This window comes from Balaenoptera musculus, chromosome 3, assembly GCF_009873245.2.
Source record: "Balaenoptera musculus isolate JJ_BM4_2016_0621 chromosome 3, mBalMus1.pri.v3, whole genome shotgun sequence".
Taxonomy (NCBI): Eukaryota; Metazoa; Chordata; class Mammalia; order Artiodactyla; family Balaenopteridae; genus Balaenoptera; species Balaenoptera musculus.
This window is the reverse complement of record NC_045787.1, coordinates 123315296-123338851: the sequence shown is the minus strand read 5'-3', so window position 1 is coordinate 123338851 and position 23556 is coordinate 123315296. Positions and strand designations below refer to the sequence as shown.

Sequence of the window (23556 nt, the reverse complement as noted above, 5' to 3'; positions counted from 1 at the left end):
TCAGTCTCATTTTACAGAGGAGCAGATAGAAGATTGAGGAAGTTAAATAACTTGCCCAAGGTCACATAATTAGTAAGTAGCAGAACTGGGACTCCATCCACATTTTTTCTGATGCAAACACAGAGTAACTTACACACTAATCTTGGCTGCCTCTCTGTACTGATTATTTCATTATAATATTGAAAGAAAAGAGCTGGAATGGTGAGACAGAGTTAGACAAGCAGCCACTTGCATTAAGGAAGCTGGACCAGTCGAACAGCCAGCAGAGTCCACATTCTTGCTGTGTACCTGGGTATTAGAGGGTGGGCAGGTATCTGTGGGAAGGAACTCATTCAGACCTTAAGCTAATTGCCATCCCATTTTAATACCAGACAAACAAACTGAAAAGGAGCTGCCCTGTGCTGAGGTGTACTACATGCTAATCTGTTAATCCTGTACTCCTTGGAAGAAGAGAAGGAGTAGGAGATGTTTTCTACAAGTCCTTTGCCTGGCAGACAGAGAGCTGAGTCAGAGACAGTTGGCTGAAATTGTGAAAAGGCAGACCAGCAGCTTAAGAGAGGGTGGTGCAGATCTCTTGTTATTCAGCCTTTCTCAGGAGCTAGAGAGCAGGATGCTCTCACCACAGTGAGAATGGAGATTTAGAAAGAGTGGGAGGTGTCCTGGTGAAGGGGAAATACGCCAATTTGGAAATCCAAGGTCTTGGAGTTGTTGAAAAAGTTATTGAAATGAATGAGCTAAAGGCAACACAACGGGGTGTGGTTTAGTAGAAACAAGCACTAGCCTTGGACTTAGGAATTGTATCTTTGAATTTCAATGTTGGAACAAATATTAAAAATTATGAAGATGGATAATACTTTGAAATATTAATTGTTTGTTTCCAGAATTTGCTTCATTCCTTGTTCCTTCCCACATTCAATCAGCTAAGCATTCTCCATAATTGCCTTGGAGGCGAACTGACAGAAGAAAGCAAAGAGAGTTGGTTGCTGGTTTTGAGTTTAGCAACCTACATATTATGACTCAGCTACAGACACATGAGATTTTGAGAGAATATATGATATGATGATGATATAAATGATAAGAGAAAAATTACCTTAAGGCAAAGGATGGGTTCCCAAGGCTGAGAAGAAAAAGATAAGAGAGACTTAGAAGACAGTTGGACGAAGAATGAGGAGACGTCGCCAGAGAGACCATAAGAACAGTATTGAGTCAATATCCAGGGAATGGCCAGTGTCCATCTGAGCATGATCATATGTAGCTAGGGCCCAGGGACAGAAGCCACTGCCTTCAAACATGAGTCTTATATGCTGACTGGACTGAGGAGCTATGATGAGTTCCTTCCTTTGACAGAAGTTAGCATCTGGCACACTGATCATCAAGCAGGAGTGATAGCCGTTTATACCTTGACCCTTAAGATTGTTCTGTTCCCATCCAGCATACCCTAGAATTGTCAAGTATTTTGTTTTAATGAAAAACAGCCAATTTTATTCAAATTCTCCACAATTTATACTCATTATGTTAATTGTTTCCAAAATGTTTCATGTTTATATAACGGTTTTATTATTTCACCTTTCTTTTATAGTTTTTATATTTTTTCTGCACAGTTCTTCAGTAGAAGCCAAAGTCCTGAGTTGACCAGTTAGGAGCCTCTGACCTACTATTCTGATTATGTTTCTTCTCAATATCCATGACCAACATCTGGCTTCTAAATGAAAGGCTTTTGGCCTTTTCAATCACTTGCTGATAGGGTGAGACTGCACGGTCACCCATAATCACATGACCTAATTTAGAATCAATCATGGCATCCAGTCTTGCATTTCTAATCAAATTTACAATCCGCCTTTCAGCTTCTTCTGGAGTCATGTTCAGTTATCTGCCAACATGTTAATGTTGATACACTGATGAATGCAACAAAAAGTCTCAAGTACAAAGAGACGGGTATTTTCAATGGACTCTTCGGGACAAGCCACTGAGAAGAAATCATTCACTAGCACTGAGTCATAGTCCTTCAGCTTTTTCTGAGCCCCATAAAAGTCAAAATTAACATATAAGCACTCAACAAACTCTGTAATGGGTTTTTTATATGTGTAAGAATCCTGTTGAATAACTTTGACCAGATCATTAGCACCTGCCGGCGTTTTCAAACATCTTTGTTTGTTATGACTGCTGTGGTCAAATAGAGGAGAATATGTGGACACATCATCTGAATTGCATTAAGGTACTGTGGCTGGTAAAGGAAGAGATCAATAATGTTATCACGTCCTTTGGGGTGATTGAAGAAAACTGTAGAGACCAATGAATGAGCATGTTTGCTGCTGAAGAGACTACAGTGGCAAACTCACAGAATTATTATCTATGGTCTCTTTTAGCCATGTAAGGTCTTCCATGGCTGCATTCCAATTCTGCATTAAGATTTCAGAGACCAGTTTTCCCCAGAGTGAACTCAAAGCATTTCTGTCCATTGTGGGAACCAACACTCTAAAGAAATAAAGATATTCTGCTGCCCCAGAGTAGTTTCCACATTTATATTGGAATTTTGCATATTTTTAGGGTGTGCCTAAATATAGAATTGTCAAGTCTAAATCAGCCTTCCAGGACACTTGTATACCAAAGATATAGATACTTAGAGGGGTGGTAGTGTAGAAGAAAAATCCCCCAACACATGGACTTACTAGGTGGGAATGAATGAAGTCATCTAGGGATTTCTCGTGTAGCTGACAGTCCTATAAAACGTTATCCTCTATGATTTTCAGAATAATGACCCCCCAAAGGTATCTACATCCTAATCCCTAGAATCTGTGAATATGTTGCTTTACATGGCAAAAGAGACTTTGCAGATGTGATTAAGTTTAGAATCTTGAGATGGAAAGATAACCCTAGAATATCCTGGAGGATCCAATGTAATTATAAGGGTCCTTATAACAAGGAGGTAGGAGGGTCAGAGTCAGAAAGGGAGCTTTGTCAATGGATGGAGAAGTTGGAGTGATGTAGGACAGTGAACCAAAGAATGTGGGTAGCCTCTAGAACCTGAAGAAGGCAAGGAAATGGATTCTCTCCTAGAGCCTCCAGAAGGAAACTGCTTGTTAATAACACAGAATCTTGAGCCTTTCTCTAGATCTACTAAATCAGATTATCTGGATTTGGGCCCAGACTTATGTATATTTTAACACTATCTGAGGCTATGCTATACAGCCAGTCTGTACTAGCCCATGCACAGCAGGTAGAAAAACACTGGATCTAAACTGACAAATGAGTCTCTGAGACCACTATCACATTCAGAAATGTTAATGTCCTTACCACATAAACACCAAGTGGTCCCTCAGTTTCATAAGAACACTTAAAGGGATTATGATCTCATCACCTCTTGAATAATACTAACAGCTTCCATTTATTGAACATATCCTAAGACAATCAATGTGCTAATATTTTTATGAATTATCTCATTTAACCTCAGAGCAAACTTATAAAATAATTATTAATGTTATAATTTACAACAACAGCAAAAAAGGTCTAGGAAAGTCAACTGTAACCACATGGAAAGGTAAAAGTATGGTTAACATGTAACAGGAATTGCTGTTTTTAATGCAACTGGGTTGGAGCAGGCAGGATCTCAAACCAGTTCTATTCATTCCTACCAAGGTACCGATGTGAGGATTCCCTTCCACACGATCTCTCCTCCTACAGGTGTTCAGGAGACATCCTGTCATCAAAGCAACACCTTAGAATATACCTAGTGAATAAGAGTTGTTTCCACACAGGGAAAGTAGAAGAGAGCTGAGCAAAATTTTGGTCCCAAAGAGCTGCAACTCTCATAGGACAATGACCAGCACTCTGCTAGTGTTTCATTAGGAGGTCTTTACAAGATGTAATGAGGACAGCTGTATGGCATTGACGATTCACGACACTGGTCCAAATGCCTAATGTGATCCCATGATATCCATTAATGATCTGACTCCCACCTTGTGATAGATGGTGTCTCTCTATTGGTAGTTGATGAGTCTTAGTGCCAGTTCCACAGCTCTCCCCCTGGTTCCCTTAGGTATGTTGAGTCCCAGGCAGGCTAGACTCCACCAATCTCCTCCCTCAACATTGTCTTTCCTCCACACATTAACTTCCAGTCCATGGAATTGTTTTTTGGTCTTAGTGGGCAGTGCTGCGTAACTCCTACTTTATATTTCCAAACCTACGATTTCAGCGTATACTTTGTGTTCTACTTCCTTCCAGACATTCTGGCCTTAGATTCTAAAAGCCAGACTCAGAATCCCTTTTCTCAAACTATTCTCTCAGCCTTGAATTTCAAAATCCTGACAGTATAAACTGGCAGTTGGCTGCATGAGGTTCAAGGACATGTAGGAGAGGGAAAAAAGAGGGCTATACATACAATATTGCAATATATTATTCTTCTCCATAACCATAATCCCCAGGGTCAAATAGGCAATAAGAGATGAAGCCAGGAATTATTCTCACTTCTCTCTGATGTCAAAGTCTATATGACACCCAGTTCATCATTGGACATCTCCAGCTAGTGAACCCAAGCCTAAATCCCAGCAAATTCTACCATAGGTCCTAGATCTGGGCTTATGAAACAGCTAAGTTCCTCCTTTTCCAGGACAGTCATTAAGATACTTGAAGATAATTATTTGGGCACCTGAGTCATCTTTGAGCAAAGTTACCACCCAGTTTCTTCTACTCTTCTTCACAGACATGGTGTTTCTTATTTTTCATTATCCTGGACCTCCTTTTGAATGTGCACAATTTTTGTGTGTGTGTCCCACTTGACTTGTGACTTTCCTAAATAAGCTGTGTCATCCCAACTAGTGAAGTCCAAAGTCAACCACAGAAACTTTTCTTATCTTGTTCCTGACACCGCATTCCTAAATCAAAGGATATTTGTACCATGCAGTATGTGTGCAGATTTCTACTTCATATGTCTATGAGATATGTACAAGCTCAGGGAAGATATTTGGGATGAATTTAGGGTATGCCTCAACCTCTTGCTTGAGCCCAAAGAGCACTCACATGGCCAGCACATACCAAGGTTCACTAAAAGACTAGGAAAAAGGCTTGTGAATGTATTACATAGTAGTAGGTCTAGTGCTAGAGAGAATCTGCAGTCACCACAGGTGAGCCTTACTTCAGAAACCCCAAGCTGGAGGACAGCAAAAGATGGGGTGGGCAGTGAAAGGGGCAAGGAGCCTGTAGCTTATCTGCCAATAACTTGGTCTGGGATCTTGAACAATCATTTCATCACTCTGGATTTTATTTTTCCCCCAAGTAAAACAATACAGTTAGACTAGAGTGGTTTCCAAAAGTACTTGATTATACACTTCGATCAGAAAAACATTTCTGCACATGCACGTGAAATTATGTCTATTTTATTTATTTATAAAGAATATACATTCAACCCCAATATATTATATATAGTATAAAACATAACACAAAAAGTTTCTAAATAATTAGACTTCTAAAATGTAGTCAAAACTTTAATATATTTTCCTGTATCCCAGTGAGTCATCATAAGCATCTAGAACAGGAGTTAGCAAATTTTTTCTGTAAAGGGCCGGATAGTAAACACTTCAGGCTTTGCAGTCCATATATACTCTGTCCTAAAGACTATTTTGTCTGATATTAGTATAGCCACTCCAGCTTTTATGGTTGCTGTTTGCATATTACATCTTTTTCCATCCTTTTACTTTTAACCTATTCATATCTCTGAATCTAAAGGTGTCTCCTGTAGACAGAATGTAGTTGGATCTTGTTTTCTAATCCAGTCTGACATCTCTGCCTTTTGACTGGATTGTTTAATCCATTCACATTTAATGTTATTATTGATATAGTTGAATTTATATGAATTATTTTTTTTCTATTTGTTTATATCCTTTTGTTCCTGTATTCTTACTTTACTGCTTTCTTTTGCATTAAGTAAATATTTGGTAGTGTAACATTTTAATTCCTTTACTGATTTTTTTTTTTTTTACCATTTTTAGGGTTTCTTTTATTGTTTGTTTAGTGGTTGCTCTAGGGCTTACTATATATATTTTAATTTATCACAACTTACTTCAGATTTATACTAATGTAATCAAAGTGAGATAGAAATGTTACTCTTATATAGCTCTATTCCCTCTTTCCCCTTTTTGTGCTATTATGTTATACATATTATATCATATCTGTTACAAATCTAACAATACTTTATTATAATTTTTACCTTATATCATTTTACATCTATTAAAGAAACTGAGATACAGTGTCCGTTGCAACTACTCAACTCTTCAATTATTGCATTAAAAACAACCTTGGGCAATATATATATGAATGAACATCACTGTGTTCCAATAGAACCTTATTTATGGACACTGAAATTGAATTTCATATAATTTTCATGCATTATAAAATATTCTTCTTTTGACTTTTTCCCTGTTATTAAAAAATGTAAAAACTAGCTCACAGGCTGTGCAAAAACAGGCAGGGGGCAGGATTTGATTCAAGAATGCAGTTTGCCAACCACCTGACTTTCAGCAATGATTTTACAAGCTCTTTTATGTGGCACCTCGGGGTTAACAGACATGCCTCCGGGCCTGTCATGGTGGCAAAGGTAAGATCAGATACTGGGCTTCAGCATCCTACCTCCATTTCAAGAAGAACAGTTCTGCTTATATTTTGCTTATTTTTTCCAAACTGAAAAGATTCTATTTAACAAAGTGTCCCTGGAAGGAAGAAGGAAGGAAGGAAGGGGTGGCGGGAGGGAGGGGAGCAGGAAGGAAAAAAGGAAAGATAATCTCAAATGTTCTTTCTAGCTTTGAAATTCTATTACATTCATCTAAAATGGTACAAAATAATCAGCAACACTGGAACTATACTTCAGTTAACCTTGAAATCTAAACATTTGATATTATGCTGTATTTTCATTATTTCTATTAAGTCTTTCCTGAGTTTTGTAATCAAAGTTCTTTTCTGAAAACGGAATGAGCATTAAAGGAAAGAGAACGTTCTACACCCGGGCCTAAGGAACCAGAAGAGAGATCTTTTAGCACCCTCTTGTGTCCATAATTAGTGATAACAGCAACCCTGCTAAGTATTGGGGACATCTAATAAGGCCTAAGGCATCAGGGTGAAATGCATGGAACAAAGAAGTTGAGGTAGTGCTAGGGTTTGTCATTCCTTTTTCATACTGATCTGCTCTATTCGAATAAGTCTTCTACAAACAAGATTCCCTTACAAAGAAAAGTTCTTCCTTTCTCCTCTTTATCTAAATGCTACCCACTCTTTGAGAGAAAGTTGATCATCTTGAGTTCACCATAATAATTTCTTCTCTGCATAATTAGAGAAGTGAAGATTCCTGGTTTTATTTATTTTTTTAATTTTTTCACATTCAGTTCCTTTATTAGCTTAGATAGCTGAAGGTCATTTGGAGAGATTTTTAAGGTAAGATTACTGGTTTTAACATCAGGTATAAGTCTCAACTCTGCTCTTTACTAGCTGTGTTAACACTGGGTACATCAGTTAACCTTCTCTCCTAAGTGCTTCTGCCACCACTTATCAATGAATGGAATCCCACACACCTAAGCACCGTAGCTTCCCCTATGATTGAACTAAGCAAAGTCACCTCCCCTCAAAAGTTAGAATTGGAGGCATAAGCCACAAAACAAACATTAAATTAGTCTTCATCAAAATTAAAAACTTTTATGTATCAAAGGTATAAAAAATTAATAAACCAAAACCTCAATTAAATGGAGTTGGGAGACTAGAACGGGGAGTTCTCATGCCCTGCAACGATAGCAGAGACCAACACAAAGTAGAAAGACTCTTCTTCTTTCCTGGCAACAACTCAGTCAATGAAAATCCATGGACTCTTTGTTTACTACAGCCCTCCTAACTTCCTTTTCCCCTCTATAAAGGGGTTCTTCTCTCCTTGCTGTGTAGGGACTTGCATGTGGCTTGATAGCCATGGTTGCAGGCGCCAAATTGCAATTCTAATCCCAAATAAGCCCATTTTTACTGGAGAAATAGCTGGCAGTCTGTTTATTTCAGGTCAACATTTTGGTGGCACATACAGGAATTTAGAGAAGACCCCCCCAATGACTCCAGAGCTGGTGAGAAACAGGTGTAGTACCCGCACTGAGCCCATTGTTGCTCATTGCTTTTCTCCCTGACCGTGGGTCTTAAAGGTATGTCTTTCTCCTGGATCCAAGCTTGCACCCTCTTTGCATTTTGAAGTTCTCTAGGGTTTGTTTGAGATCTGTTTTAAGGTTTCATCTTTTCTAGTTAAGGCCTTGTTCTATATGTGTGTGCTCATTTGGCACTTCGATCTGATTTGAAATCAGATTGTTCCAGTTGGGACTGGTTCAGCCTTTGGCCATTTTTTTTTTTTTTTTTTTTTGGAATGAGGGCTGTTCTATGGGAACTGAGCTGAGAAGGCTTCAGCTAGGTTCCTCTAGGACCAGACTGTTCTCTTAGAAATGGCTGGTATTAGGCCTACAGGTTGTTAGAGATACTTGAACTGTTTGAGCTATAAGCTGTTTGAGCTGAAAACTGTTTAGGTGGTTTGAAAATTATTCTGTTAACTCTAGAGAAAAACTTATGAGAATGGGACCGCAGTTATCTAAGTATTTTGAGGGCACTCCCCTACAGGGATTTGAGCTGATTTTATGTTTAAAAACCACAGTCTTTCCTCAAGTGCGTTTCCAACTAAAGGAGCCAACATAACCAAAGGCAATTTAGAATACCAGTGGCCATTAAGAGGAATTTTGAAATCCCCAAACTTACTCTTCTTAAAAATAAACTGGACTACCATAGCTCTAAAATGTCTCAAACTAAATAGAATGTCTATTTCGATTTGTATTTTGAGGATTCCAAACTTTATCAGGAGCCTAAAATTGCCTCTCTGCAAAATAAGATTTTAAGATTAACTGACGCAAAGAAAGGATTAAAGAAAGTGAAAATGGCCCCAAAAGCCACAGGCCCTTCCTCCTTGGCTCCTTCGCCCCTGGTTCTTCCTCCAGGGCCGTCGTGTCTCTCCCTCCATTCCTTGTGCCCAAGCCCTGCCTCTGGCGCCATCCTCCTCCTTTCTTTCTAGGCCACCTACAACCCTATACCCTCAGTTCCCCCATCGAATTCTCTCACTGAACTTCCTTTTTTCTCAGAAACTGACCTCACTTCCTTTGCCTCTGAACTTATCAGAATGTGTCCCTTTAAAATTAAGCTTTCTGAGGATCCAGAGACAAACCCTTAATTTCTTATATTTCCTGGACTAAAGCTAAACTGTGAGCCACAGTCAAAGATTTTCCCAAAGTAACTGAAGATCCTCGCCGATTTGCTGAGGAATTTAATGCAGTCATTCAGACCTATCAACCTAGTTTCTCTGACTTATGTCAGCTAGTTCATATGCTTGTCAATGAAGGCCAGCCCAGCATTGGATGAAAATCACTAATTGGAAACATTCTGAAAAGTCTCTAAAATTACAACTGGGAGACCAGCCTGCTAACTTATTATACGATTAGGCTCAGGCAATGGGTGGGAGACTTCATCCAGTAATTTTTAGGGCATTTCCAAAGCCTACTGATTGGAACAAAATTCAGGCTTGCACATAAATTCTGATGAATCTTGTCGTGACTATTACAATCAGCTTCAGATTAATTTTAAAGAAAATTCTGGTCTTCCTTCAGATGTTGATTCCACCCAGGTAGCTTTTAACTTTATGTCAAAATGGGTTATTCATGGGCTGAACCAGGACCTTGCCCTTCTAGTAAAAAGAACCAGGATGGAATGGGAAACTATGTCCACTCCAGATTTAGTTAATCTGACAAACCAGCTCTCTCTCACTGTGGATGAATCATCTCAAAGGAAGACAGCTAAAATTCTCTATTTCTTTTTTAGGATTTTTAAAAAATTGAAGTATAGCTGATTTACAATGTTGTGTCAGTTTCTAGCGTAGAGCAAAGTGATTAAGTTATACATATATGTATATATATATTCTTTTTCATTATAGGTTATTACAAGTTATCAAACATAGTTCCCTGTGCTATACGGTAGGACCTTGTTGTTTATCTATTTTATATAGAGTAGTTTATATCTACTAATCCCAAACTCCTAATTTATCCCCCCTTTTCCCCTTTGGTAACCATAAGTTTGTTTTCTATGTCTGTGAGTCTGTTTCTGTTTTGTAAATAAGTTGTTTGGATCATATTTTGGATTCCACATATAAGTGATATCATATGGTATTTGTCTTTCTCTGTCTGACTTACTTCACTTAGTATGATAATCTCTAGGTTCATCCATGTTGCTGCAAATGACAGTATTTCATTCTTTTTTATGGCTGAGTAGTATTCCATTATATATATTATACATATTATATGTATTATTACATATATATTATAAATTATATATACATATTGTATATGCATATATATTATATATGCGTGTGTGTATATATATACCACACCTCCTTTATGCATCCATCAGGACAGATAAAATTCTTAATCTTCAACTTCAGCAAATGAAGGTCCCTAAAAAATATCAAAACCCTCTTGGTTTCTGCTATTATTGCAAAGAGCCAGAGCAATGGAAAAAAAAGATTGTTACAAGTTTAAGCACTTCAGGTGCCTTCAGCCTTTCTAACATCCTCCCAGTTTTAAATGACAGGGCTGTCCCCATTCCCTTCTATTCATCAGCTTGGAGAAACATTTTTCCAGATTAGGGATGAATCTCTTCCAGTTCTAATTGACACCAAAGCCACACTCTTGGTGCTCAACCCCACTATAATAAAGCAGCCCCTGCCTTGGAGTACTAAAATAACTCAAATACAGAGGATCTCTAATGAACCTTAAGAGGTTCCTGACCATGAACCTGTTGTCTTTTGTTTAGGCCCCTTGAGAGATACATACCCTTCTCTCTTTAGTCCCGCTGCCCTTATCCATTTATAGGCAAAGACTTCTTAGAGAAATATCATGCTGGAATTTCTTTCTCCCAAACAGGGAAAATAAGTCTAGAATTTGACAGTAAAAAATCAAAGCAGACAACCAGATGAATTAAATGATGCTTTTACATCTTTATTTTCTCCATTTCTGACTCTACTAGAGCTCATTCTGGAAACACTGACCACGTGTCTCTATTGAATCAACAACTACCTTTCTGATGGGCAAAATCTCCAATTGATATTGGCAAAATTCATAGCACATCTCTCATCAAGATTCAGATAGATCCCTCCAAAGCTCTCCCCATAATGAATCAATGCCCTATGAGTTAAGAAGCCCTTCAAAGCATAAAGCCCATAGTAGAAGATTATAAGGCTCAAGACCTCATTATCCTTGGTACTAGTCCCTGTAATACTCCCACAACAGTGAGAAAACCTAAGGGCCAGGGGCGCAGGTTTGTTTAGGACCTCTGAGCTATAAACATCATTGTTATCCCTCAATACCCTGTCGTTCCTAACCTTCATATGTTATTAACATCCATTCCCACTGGAAGAAAAGTCCTTACTATAATTGATATATGCAGTGCATTCTTTAGTATTCCAGTTGATGAAGGTAGACAATACCTTTTTGCCTTCACTTGGGAAGAAAAACAATTCACCTGGACAGTAACACCTCAGGGTTTTACTGAGAGTCCTTATTTCTCACAAGTCCTGAAGGCTGATCTGGATGAAATAAAGTTCCCTAGAGGTTCTACTTTTTGTAATATGTGGATGATTTACTTCTTCACTCTCATTCTCAAGCCTTCTCACAGAGACAGTATCCACTTGGTAAAGCTTTTAGCCTTAAAAGGACATAAGATCACCAAGGAATAGTTGCAGTTTGCCCAAACCTAGGTTTTATATTTATGGCATCTGCTATCAGAACAAGGACTTCACCTAGATCCAGATAGCATGGTGTCCTAAGTTTCCCAAACTCCCAAACTAAGCACCAACTGTGAAGTTTTCTCAGGCTCGTCGGTTATCGCTGGAACTGGATTCCAAATTTCTCTCTTATGGCCAAACCTCTGTGTTTTACTAAAGAATAACAATGCCAACATAATTTTATGGAAAGAACCAGTTGACATCACCTTTAAGGATTAAAAGAAGAGTTTGGTGAACCCACCTGCCCTTGAGCATGCCAACTATCAGATTACCTTTTTCCTTTTTGTATATAAATAAAAAGAATTGGAATGCCTTTGGAATACTCATCAAAAACACGGGGACCTCTATCGACCCATAACAAACAACTGGACCCTGTGGCATGGAGATAACCTCCTTGCCCTAGAGCCATCACTGCCACTGCCCTTTTGGTTAAGACCACTGAGAAAATCTTTGTGTGATCTCCTTTAACCATTTTTGTACCTCATGCAGTAGAAGGCTCCTAAACTCCCATCACACTCAATATTTCTCAACCAGTCACCTCACCTCCCATGAAGTCCTTTTTTCAAACTGATGCTCACATAACTCTTTTAATAATAACATTGTAATAACATTAACCCTGCTACTCTTCTCCCCTCTGTCACCAACAAAGTCCCTCACAACTGCTTAATGCTGATGGATCACTTCCTTACTCCTAATGATGATCTGCAGGAAATACCTTTTGGTAACACTGACTTCTCATGATTTACTGATGGTTGTTATTTAAAAATATGACAATGATAATTAATATGCTATTGCCGCTCCTTTTGATGTTGTTGAGACAGCATCTTTACCCATGGCTACTTCAGCCCGACAGGTTGAATTATATGCTTTTACATGGGCTTTCACTTTAGTTAAGGGCAAAACTGCCAATATTTTACTTACAGTAGATATGCTTTTGGAGCAGCTCATGGTTTTGGAATGTTGTGAGAACAATATGGCTTCCTTACTTCCAACAGAAAGAAAATTTTAAATGGCCCCTATGTTCAGGAATTTTTAGATACAATATTTTACCTGTCACTTTTGCTATTATGAAGATTCCAAGGCATTCTAAATTTGGATCTCTGGAAGCTAAAGGAAATCACCTAGCTGATGTTTTTGCAAAGAATGCTGACCTTAAAGGGACCAACAGCAGCCAAAACTCTGCAATGGCCCAGAGGGATATTTCCCCAAATGATAACTTAGAAAAATTGACTAGAGAAGCCCAACAATTGGCCTCAGAAAAGAAAAAACCAAGATTGGAAATTCAACAACTTTTGGTTTGATACAAAGAAAAAGCTCTGGTTTGGGCCAAATAACAATTCAGTCCTGCTGGAGACTCTAAAATTACCACTTCTAACCACTCTACATGCATTAAACCATTGGTCTACTGACAAAATAATAGCATTCATGAATCAATATTGGTAGGGAAACATGAACAAAGCCGCAAAAAGTGCCCTCCTTACTTGTCCCACTTGTCCAAAGTACAACCCAGGGAAGCATGTTGGTACTGCTCCCTGACATGCTAAACTGCCTAATGGACCATTCATGGTCTGGCAAATGGATTTCTTACAACTTCCTCCATCTCACGGATATAAATATGTTTTGCTCATGGTCTGTATGCTTTCACACTGGACTGAAGCCTTCCCTTGCAAATAGACTACTGCCTCTTCTGTGGTTAAAGTCCTTTTGGAAAAGATTATCCTTACCTGAAGAACTCCTCTTAAACTCTATAGTGTTCAAGGAACCTATTTTACTGGTCAGGTATTCAACAAGTCAACATTATTTGACCGGTTTTACACTTCCACTGTGCCCTCAATCCTCTGGTTTAGCTGAACACAATAATGTCATTATTAAGACTCAGCGGGCAAAATTTGTAAAGGCCCTCCAAATACCCTGACCAAAAGCATTGCCATTGGTCCTTCTAAATCTTAGATCCACCTCTTTTGGAACTCATAAGCTCTCGCCCTTTGAGATAGTCACAGGACATCCAATGCACTTGGTCCCTGCCTCTTGTGACCTACAACTGATAAAAGGAGAGATACTCCACTATTGGAAACGTCTAATTGCTTCTATTAAAAATAATCATGTTCTAGTAGAGCAGTCTTTTCAGAGTGCACTCTCAGGAGATAAAGACCTTAAGTATCACACCTTGCAACCTGGAGATTTCATCTATTGGAAAAAACACCTCCAGAAAGACTCTCTTCAACCTTACTGGAAAGGCCCTTATCAGGTCCTGCTAACAACCCTCATGCCTCCAAATTCCAGGGAATAGACTCTTGGATTCACACCTTAAGAAAGCACTGAAGCCTGACTAGACTTGCATGTCATCCGGCAACCTGAAAGCAAAGATTTCCTTGAATTGAAGCAGACAACATTTGATGAGACCACTTTCCCAAGATAGCCAGACCAGACCTGTTGGAAATTTGTCACCAAACCTTTGATGATGACCTAATGTTTTAGATGATCTCCAATATCTATGATCTTGATAACATATGGAATTTAGATAAAAAGTAGAGAGTTTTTACTGAGAGTTCTCCCTCCTACCCTTCCTAGTTACTCATATGTGACCTCAATAGGTTTCCAATCTGTGCACCAACATGAGATACTATGCCTAAGAAGGGTCCTTCTTGGCATGAGAGAGAAAAAGCGACTAAAAATGTAAAACCTGTCTCTTGATCAGTGATGCTTCAGAGAAAGATCTTGATCAAAATGGGAAATGTAAAAAAAAATTAATAAACAAAAAAATCAATTAAATAGTCAGGAGACCAGAAGGAGGAGCTCTCATGCCCTGCAACAAGAGCCCAGCTGGAAGGACTTTTTTCCTGGCAAGGACTCAGCCAATGAAAAGCTATGAACTTTTTGTTTACTATAGCCCTCCCAACTTCTTTCTTTAAAAGAATTATTTTTCCCTTGCTCTGTAGGGACTTGCAGTGGCTCTGGTTGCAGACCCCAAATTGCAATTCTTTCTGATCCCAAATAAACCCATTTTTGCTGGAGAAATATCTGACAGTCTATTTATTTTAGGTCAACAAATGATACTATTAAGAAAGTGAAAAGACAACATAACAAATGGGAGAAAATATTTGCAAATCATACAGTCTGTTCTTGTTATTTGTGGTACTTACGTTCTAAAAGTCACTGCAAACAATGAATTAGCAAAAACTGAAACATTGCTCCTAGGTATAGATAGATAGATAGATAAACAAATAGACAGACAGAGCTCGAGATAGAGAGTAAGATATATATACATGAATCGTATATATAGAGAAGAGATATATACAGAGAGAAGAGATCCCTTCTATCGCTCTCTCTCTCTCTCTCTCTCTCCACATACATGTATATATACACATACACGTATAATGTATGTGTATTCTTTCTCTATATTTTTAAAAAGAGAAAACAAAGTTCACAAGAGTTTAGTGACTTGCCTGAGGCAAATGCCAGAGTTGGGATTCAACTCTAAGGGACTATTATCAGAATATATAAAGAACTGTTATAACTCAACAAGAAAAAGATAAACACACAATTTTTTTTAAATGGGCAATGGACTTAGAAAGCTATTTCTCCAAAGAAGATATACAAATGGCCAAAAAGAACATTAAAAAGGAGATCCATATCATTAATTATAGGGAAATAAGAATCAAAACTTCAAGGAGATACCTTTTTACACCAACTAGGATGGCTATATTTTTTTAAAGAAGAAAGAAAATAAGTTTTGGCAAGGATGTAGAAAATCGGAACCCTCACACATTGCGGATAGGAGTGTAAAATGGTGCAGCCGTTATGGAAAACAGTTTGGCGGTTCCTCAAAAAGTTAAACATAAAATTACCATATGGCCCAGCAATTCTACTCCTAGGATATACTCAAAAGAATTAAAAATAGGTATTCAAACAAAAACTGCAGCACTATTCACAATAGCCAAAGTGTGGAAACAAGACCAATGTCCATCAACAGATGAGTAGAGAAACCAAAGTGATATATCTATACAATGGAAATTATTCAGCCATAAAAAGGAATACATGCTACAACATGGATGAACCTTGAAAACCTTTGCTGAGTGAAAGAAGCTAGATACAAAAGTTCACATATTGTATTATTCCATTTATATGAACTAGAATGGGTACATCCATAGAGACAGACAGCAGATGAGTGACTGCCAGGGCCTGGAGTCAGGGAGATGAGGAGTGACTACTTAATGGGTAAAAAGTTTCTTTGGGGGTGATGAAAATATTTTGGAACTAAATAGAGGTGATGGTTTTACTCTGTAAGTACTAAGTGCCATTGAATTATACAGTTTAAAATGGTTAACTTTGTATTACATGAACTTTACCTCAATAAAAAAAGTGTATAACCAAAGAAGTTGAAATTGAAACAAAAAGAAAGATTTTTCTTTTTTTCAAGATTGCAGCATCTGTGACATGTCGGCTCAGAAACGATCAAATGGATATCTACCACCTGCCAAGTGGACAGAGGAACTGAGAGGAAGCAGTTCTAGAGAAAGTTAAAGAAGAAAGAAATATAATCTATAGGCAGGAGCATAAATTCTGGATGGAGAGAGAAGACAGAGGACATTCCAGACTCTAGTTTCAATTCTTTCTTCTGCCTATGGACTTCTTGAGACACCTCCTGATTCTTATAATTCACTTTTTTTTTTTCTTCAGAGTTATTATTCTAGTACTTGTAATCAAAAGTGTCCTATCTATTGCACAAACCCAGCTGAAGGATTACTTCTGCCATGAAGCCTACTGTGGTCCAGAGAAATTATTGCACTTTGAAATGTACTATAGAAATGTTGACTCTTAAGATTTGAAAATACCTTAATGGCTCCTCTTAGTGAGACACAATCCCTACACTACCTCTTCCAATTATCAGCAGACTCTGCTTAAGAAAGCCAACTAATGAAGACATTATTTCCAAGGGCAGATGATTCCATATTTGGGCAACTCTGGCTATTAGACAATTATTCTGTATAAATGGGCAGAAATTTGTTCATCTAAAATATTATAACATTTGGAGTCATTTGGGAAAAAAACATGGGATTCCTTCCCCTATGACAACTGTTTAGCAATTTGAAGACAAAGACCGTACCTCCACCATACCCCTTCCTCTTCCTTCCTTTGTGTGTAATGCATACACACACACACACACACACACACACACACACACACACACACAGACTTCTCCCTGTAAATATTATTTCCTTTCCTACCCCTGTCACAATATCTTAGAATGGCTAAGATGACACGTTGTAACATCAGACTTGGATTTGATTTCAACTCTGCCTTTCCTTAGATGTGTAACTCTGGACACATCAGTTACTCAGTCTCAGTTCTCTCATCTGTGAATTGAGCATACTAAGAGTATTCAATACAAAGGACTGTTGTGAAGAGTAAATAAAATAGTTCAGCGTCTGCCACAAGCAGGCATTCAGTAAATGCTAGCTATTATTATCTTATTAATAATATTATTAATACTTGCTATTATGATTGCTCTTATCTAGCAATCTAGTTTTATTTGATAATGTCTTCAAACTGTGGTATACAAAGACATCCTATTTGCAGCTCTCTGTGATTACTATAATACCAGGTACCATAGGATTGGTAGAATATCCCCTTTTACAGAGGAAACTGAGACAAAGGTTAAGTAGCTTGCCCACGTCACCCAGCTAATTCATGGCAGAGTAAGAATTTGAATCCAAGAATTATGGCCCAAACACTGTTGTAACATACCAGCTACACCAGCATAGCTCATTATTTATGCACAAGGTGATGCTTAGCAATGCATCATGTCTTGTTCGGCTAAGCCCTCTCATGAAAAGTACAAGCAACTCAAAATGAGACCCCCGGTGGTGAGTCAGTATTTTCAACAAAGGCATTTTTCCTCCAAGGGCAAGACTTTAAGTTAGTTTTTAAGGAGAGTAAATAAGTCATGGGGATGTAATGTACAAGATGACTATAAATAATAATATTGTATTGAATATTTGAAAATTACTAAGAGAGTAAAAGTAAAACAAAAAATAAGAAGATTAGATAGGTGGTTTGGTCAGTAGCACAAATTTAGGCACAAGAGAGGCAATTAAATGCTTGAAGAAAATATGAAGGAAAAACTTTTATGAATGTTAACCAAAAAATAAGCAACTTCTTGCAACTAACTACCCTACGTCTGGGTCTCACACAACACTTACATCCCCATATCTGCACTATGAATTCAGTCATTCCCTTGGAGAGATGAAAACAAACTATAATAAATTTAAACTACGTATGTATTAATTCATGTGTTCATTATCTTTCACCCTTTCCCACTGTATTAAAGAAAATTCTGCCTTGTTCTGGGTTTTTCACTACACCTCAATCCCTCCTCAACTTCAAAAGACAGATTCAGCGTGCTCCAGTTCTGCTTCTGGCCCATTTTTGACACAGAATTGGCAAACGAGAAGAGAGACAAATGGAGAAGTGAAGAGAGAGAAAGGCAAATACTTAACTCAAGAGCATAAAATATAGAGGCTAAAGGATAAGAGAAGAAAAACAAAGAGTTACTAAGGCTTAGTTTTGTTTTGTTTTATATTTTTATCAAGATGAGTTTCGTGGAGGATTGAGGTACCTGCAGAGTGTGAGAGATGTGAAGATTGGGAGGAACAGGGACAGAGCAGGACTGTAGATGGACTAAGTATGAATTACATTCCTGTTGATGTTTGCCAAGAGATTCAAGTAAAGATCGAATCACTTTCAGGACTTCCCTGGGGGTCCAGTGGTTAAGATTCCACAGTCCCAATGCAGGGGGCCAGAGCCAATCCCTGGTCAGGGAACTAGATCCCACATGCCACAACTAAGAGTTCACATGCTGCAGCTAAAAGATCCCATGTGCCACAACTAAAAAATCCTGCATGCTGCAACTAAGACCGGTGCAGCCTAAATAAATAAATAAGTAAATAAAAATAAAATCTTAAAAAAAAAATTGAATCACTTTAATTACTTTTGGATATTGAACTTAGTTCCGTTGAAGATGAATGCACGGAGAACCTCAGCCAGCTGGAATCCTCAGGTTTATTCTGGCTAGAACAATACTTGTCAGAGATATCCACACATGCACCCACCTTGCTGGAATGCACAATTCTTTTTCTTTTTTAATTGTGGTAAAAGTCACATAATATGAAACATACTATTTTAACCGTATTTAACTGTACAGTTCAGTGGCACTAAGTACAATCACATTGTTGTGCAACTCTCACCATCATCCATCTCCTGAATTTTTCACCTTCCTAAACTGAAACTGTGTCCCCATTAAACACTAACTCCCCATTCCCCCTCCCCATCACCCCCACCCCTGGCCCCTGGCATCTGCCAATGTACTTTCTGACTCTATGAAATTGACTATTCTAGATACCTTGTATAAGTGGAATCAAACAGTATTTGTCTGCACCTCATGTATATTGGAATGCATTTTTAAAGTTAACTTAATACATGTCCTGCAAAGAGATTGTACCTTCTTTTTTGTTTCCCCCTGTGCTATACAGTAGGCCCTCACCAGCCATCTACTTCATACATAGTAGTCAATCCCAATATCCCAATCCATCCCACTGCCCCCCCTTGGTGTCCATATGTTTGTTCTCTACTTCTGTGTCTATATTTCTGCTTTGCAGATAGGTTCATCTGTACCATTTTTCTAAATTCCACATATATGTGTTAATACATGATATTCGTTTTTCTCTTTCTGACTTACTTCACTCTGTATGACAGTCTCTAGGTCCATCCACATCTCTGTAAATGGCACAATTTCGTTCCTTTTTATGGCTGAGTAATATTCCATTGTATATATGTACCACAACTTCTTTATCCATTCCTCTGTTGATGGACATTTAGGTTGCTTCCATGTCCTGGCTATTGTAAATAGTGCTGCAATGAACATTGGGGTGCATGTGTCTTTTTGAATTATGGTTTTCTTAGGTATATGCCCAGTAGTGGGATTGCTGGGTCATACGGTAGTTCTATTTTTAGTTTTTTAAGGAACATCCATACTGTTCTCCAGAGTGGCTGTATCAATTTACATCCCCACCAACAGTGTAAGAGGGTTCCCTTTTCTCCACACCCTCTCCAGCATTTATTGTTTGTAGATTTTTTGATGACAGCCATTCTGACCAGTGTGAGGTGGTACCTCACTGTAGTTTTGATTTGCATTTCTCTAATAATTAGTGATGCTGAGCATCTTTTCATGTGCCTCTTGGCCATCTGTATGTCTTCTTTGGAGAAAGTCTATTTAGGTGTTCCACCCATTTTTTGATTGGGTTGTTTGGTTTTTTTGATATCAAGCTGCACAAGCTGTTTGTATATTTTGGAGATTAATCCCTTGTCAGTTGTTTCGTTTGCAAATATTTTATCCCATTTGGAGATCAATGTAACAGGACAGAAAGCCCAAAGATAAACCCATGCACCTATGGTCACCTAATCTATGACAAAGGAGGTAAGAATATACAATGGAGAAAAGACAGTCTCTTCAATAAGTGGTGCTGGGAAAACTGGACAGCTACATGTAAAAGAATGAAATTAGAACACTCCTTAACACCATACACAAAAATAAACTCAAAATAGGTTAGGGCTTCCCTGGTGGCACAGTGGTTAAGAATCTGCCTGCCAATGCAAGGGACACAGGTTCGAGCCCTGGCCTGGGAAGATCCCACATGCCGCGGAGCAATGAAGCCCGTGTGCCACAACTACTGATCCTGTGCTTTAGAGCCCACATGCCACAACTACTGAGCCCATGTGCCACAACTACTGAAGAAAGCCTGCGTGCAAGTAACAAAGACCCAACACAGCCAAAAATAAAAAAATAATAATAATAAATTAATTAATTAAAAAAAAATAGGTTAAAGACCTAAATGTAAGGCCAGACACTATAAAACTCTTAGACGAAAACATAGGCAGAACACTCTTTGATAAAAATCGCAGCAAGATCTTTTTTGACCCACTTCCTAGAGTAATGAAAATAAAAACAAAAATAAACAAATGGGACCTAATTAAACTTAAAAGCTTTTGCACAGCAAAGAAAACCATAAACAAGATGGAATGCACAATTCTTATCCCATTTGCTATTCCCTGCCCCAGCGCAGAACTGGTCATATAAATCATTTTCAAAATACTGATAAACCGATATGAAGCAAATTATGCTCCCTGGCCATTTTAAAGTATATACTATAAACACAAATCCCTTACACACATGCTGGTCTTTACAGTTTCCTTTTTCATCTCATTTGAACTTCACAACATTCCTGAAAGCAAGCAAGGGTCATTACCACTATTTTACAAGATGAGGGAAAGGAGGGTCATAGAAGTTGCACGGCTTTCACAAGGTCACACAGTCTGTATGTGGCAGAACTGGATTTTAACTTCGATTTCTGACTACAAGTCTACTGGTTTCCATGGAACTTGTCAGCATACTCCTCCACTGTTCAAATGTGCTTCAAATACTATGTAATGGAGACCGCTGTGTATGTAGAGGCAAAAACACTTGGCTTAGAGTTTGGAGATCTTGGTTCCAGTCCTTACATTCTATAACTTTGGATAAGTCATTTTTCTGCTCTGGACCTATGTTTATCAACTTCTTCATCCATTTGTATTTTAGAACTTCAATATTCTACATTAGTGATGAACATAGCTATTATTACTGAAAGTTATAGCAGACAGACCCTAATGACCAGGTACATGGATTCATCACCCGTTTAATCTTCATAACCTTGCAAGGTTTCAGAGAGGTTAAAATAACTTTCCCTAACTGGTAAGTAGCAAAATCAGGATTCGAACAGAGAGATCTGACAGATTATTTTTCCCAGTACGATATAGCTTCAAAATCTCTTGTTGAATTATCAAAACATGTGAATGATTATGAAAGAGGCAGACCACTCTAAATTGGTAGGCGGCAGGCTTACTAAGTAAGGGAACATACATTTGAGGTTTGTCTTGGATGCCACAAGATGAGTAGATCTCTGCATCTGCCTGCCAGAATCTTAAAAGTTTATATGGAAGCCTTGAAGAGGGTTCAGTCATGTATCTAGTCCAGATGGTCTCAACAACACATTACACTTTCAAGGCTGTGGCTTGAAAGCGGCTCCAGCTATGGGACTGGTGGGTGGAACAGACATTCCAAGGGCAGGGGAGAGGGTGAGGGTCCTCCATCTGCCTGGGTTTGACTCTTCGGTTAACCAGCAGTCATGTCCTCTCGATAACCTCCTCCTCAGGTTTGGATCTGGGTTTGCTTTCCTCTGAATCTATGTTCTTAAAAACTACATTGCAATGCCCAGATAAGGGGGACTTTTGTGTGGTTCTTATACCTGAGCCTCTGTTTTGAATCTAGATGTGCTGAAGAACTTCTTTGACTGTGACTAGAAGCCTCCCCTCCATGACCTCAGTACCCTTTTCTCCATGCCTACTCCCTCTTGTTGGTTGGATCCCCTGTCCAGAATTGCTGGTGTATTACCATCTACCTTCCTTTCCACTGCACTAAACCAGGCTCTACTAGCTTATACAATTTCTATTTATCAGTATACAGGAAGGTCAACTTTAGGAACTTGATAAGAAATCCTTCTTTTCTTCCCATTAAAGGCTTGGGAACTTTATGTGGGAGAGTAGACAACGTCAAAATACCTGTTCAGACAAGCTTTTGGCTTCATTCTGGATTATGGCTATGTTTTTGAAACCCACAGCCTAAGCAAGTGGGACAGGCTTGGGCACTTAATCTATGATAGAAGGCCCTCTTCAAGCCAAATGTAGGACTCTCCAAATCCTTACACTGGGAGAGGGAGCCAAGCTTTCACTGGGGAAAACACCATCTCCATGTCAAACAAGAAGATCACCAGAATTCACCTCTAAACTTCCTGGGCACCAACCCACGGTGCTCTCCTCACCCACAGGCAAGTAGGCATTTCCTACTCAGCTCAGCCATAACCCTAGCATTCTAGACCATGACAGAGTCACCAGGCTGATCCCACGCCCTCTGACAGAGGCAGAAGCTGAGGGCCAGAGACTTACTCAGTGTCAGACGACTCCTATAAACTGTGCTAGCCTAATCCCCTGCCCTTTTATGAAAACTTGATGACTCCTCTTGGGAAACCCAATATTCACTGGGAGTTATCCTGACCAGCAACTATGGAAGACTACTCTTGGCAAAATCCTCCTTCCTTCCTGACTTTTCTAAGACAGATCCACAAACTTTAATATTCACAAATGGCCTTAAAGAGCCAGTCTAACATCTCCCCCAAATTATTGTGACAGAAAGAGAGATAGAGAGAGAGAGAGAGAAAAAGAAAGAAAGAAAGAGAGAGAGAAAATGAGGGATGGAGGGAGGGAAGAAGAAAGGGAAAAAAAGGAAAGAAGGAAAAAAGAAAGGAAGGAGGAAGGGAGGAAAGAAATCTTTGTCAGCAAGTGCCAGAAATGCTGGATTATTCCAAGTTAAAGAGGTGTTTTACTTAGAACTTCTTGAAGCCTTTAATATGGTAAGAGTGTACCGTGATCTCCTGATAGAGAAATAAGTTCGCCAACTTAATTTGTAACACATATCCTTTTTATTTTCTCCATTGAGAAGCACACATGTTTGATGTTCTATGAAGCATACTTCAGGATATACTAATGTAGTCCAGTATTCTTAAGATCCCATTTGCAATGTTCAGAAAGCTGAAATGACTTAATGCCTTGCAGTGTGCATTTAAAAGAAGGAGGCATGA

At 38.6% G+C, this 23556-nt stretch overlaps 1 pseudogene; it reads right to left on the bottom strand.

Annotated features, from left to right (window-relative positions):
- Window positions 1-1598: 1598 nt before the first annotated feature.
- On the bottom strand, window positions 1599-2540 carry LOC118892539 (annotated as a pseudogene).
- Between the last annotated feature and the right edge of the window lie 21016 nt (window positions 2541-23556).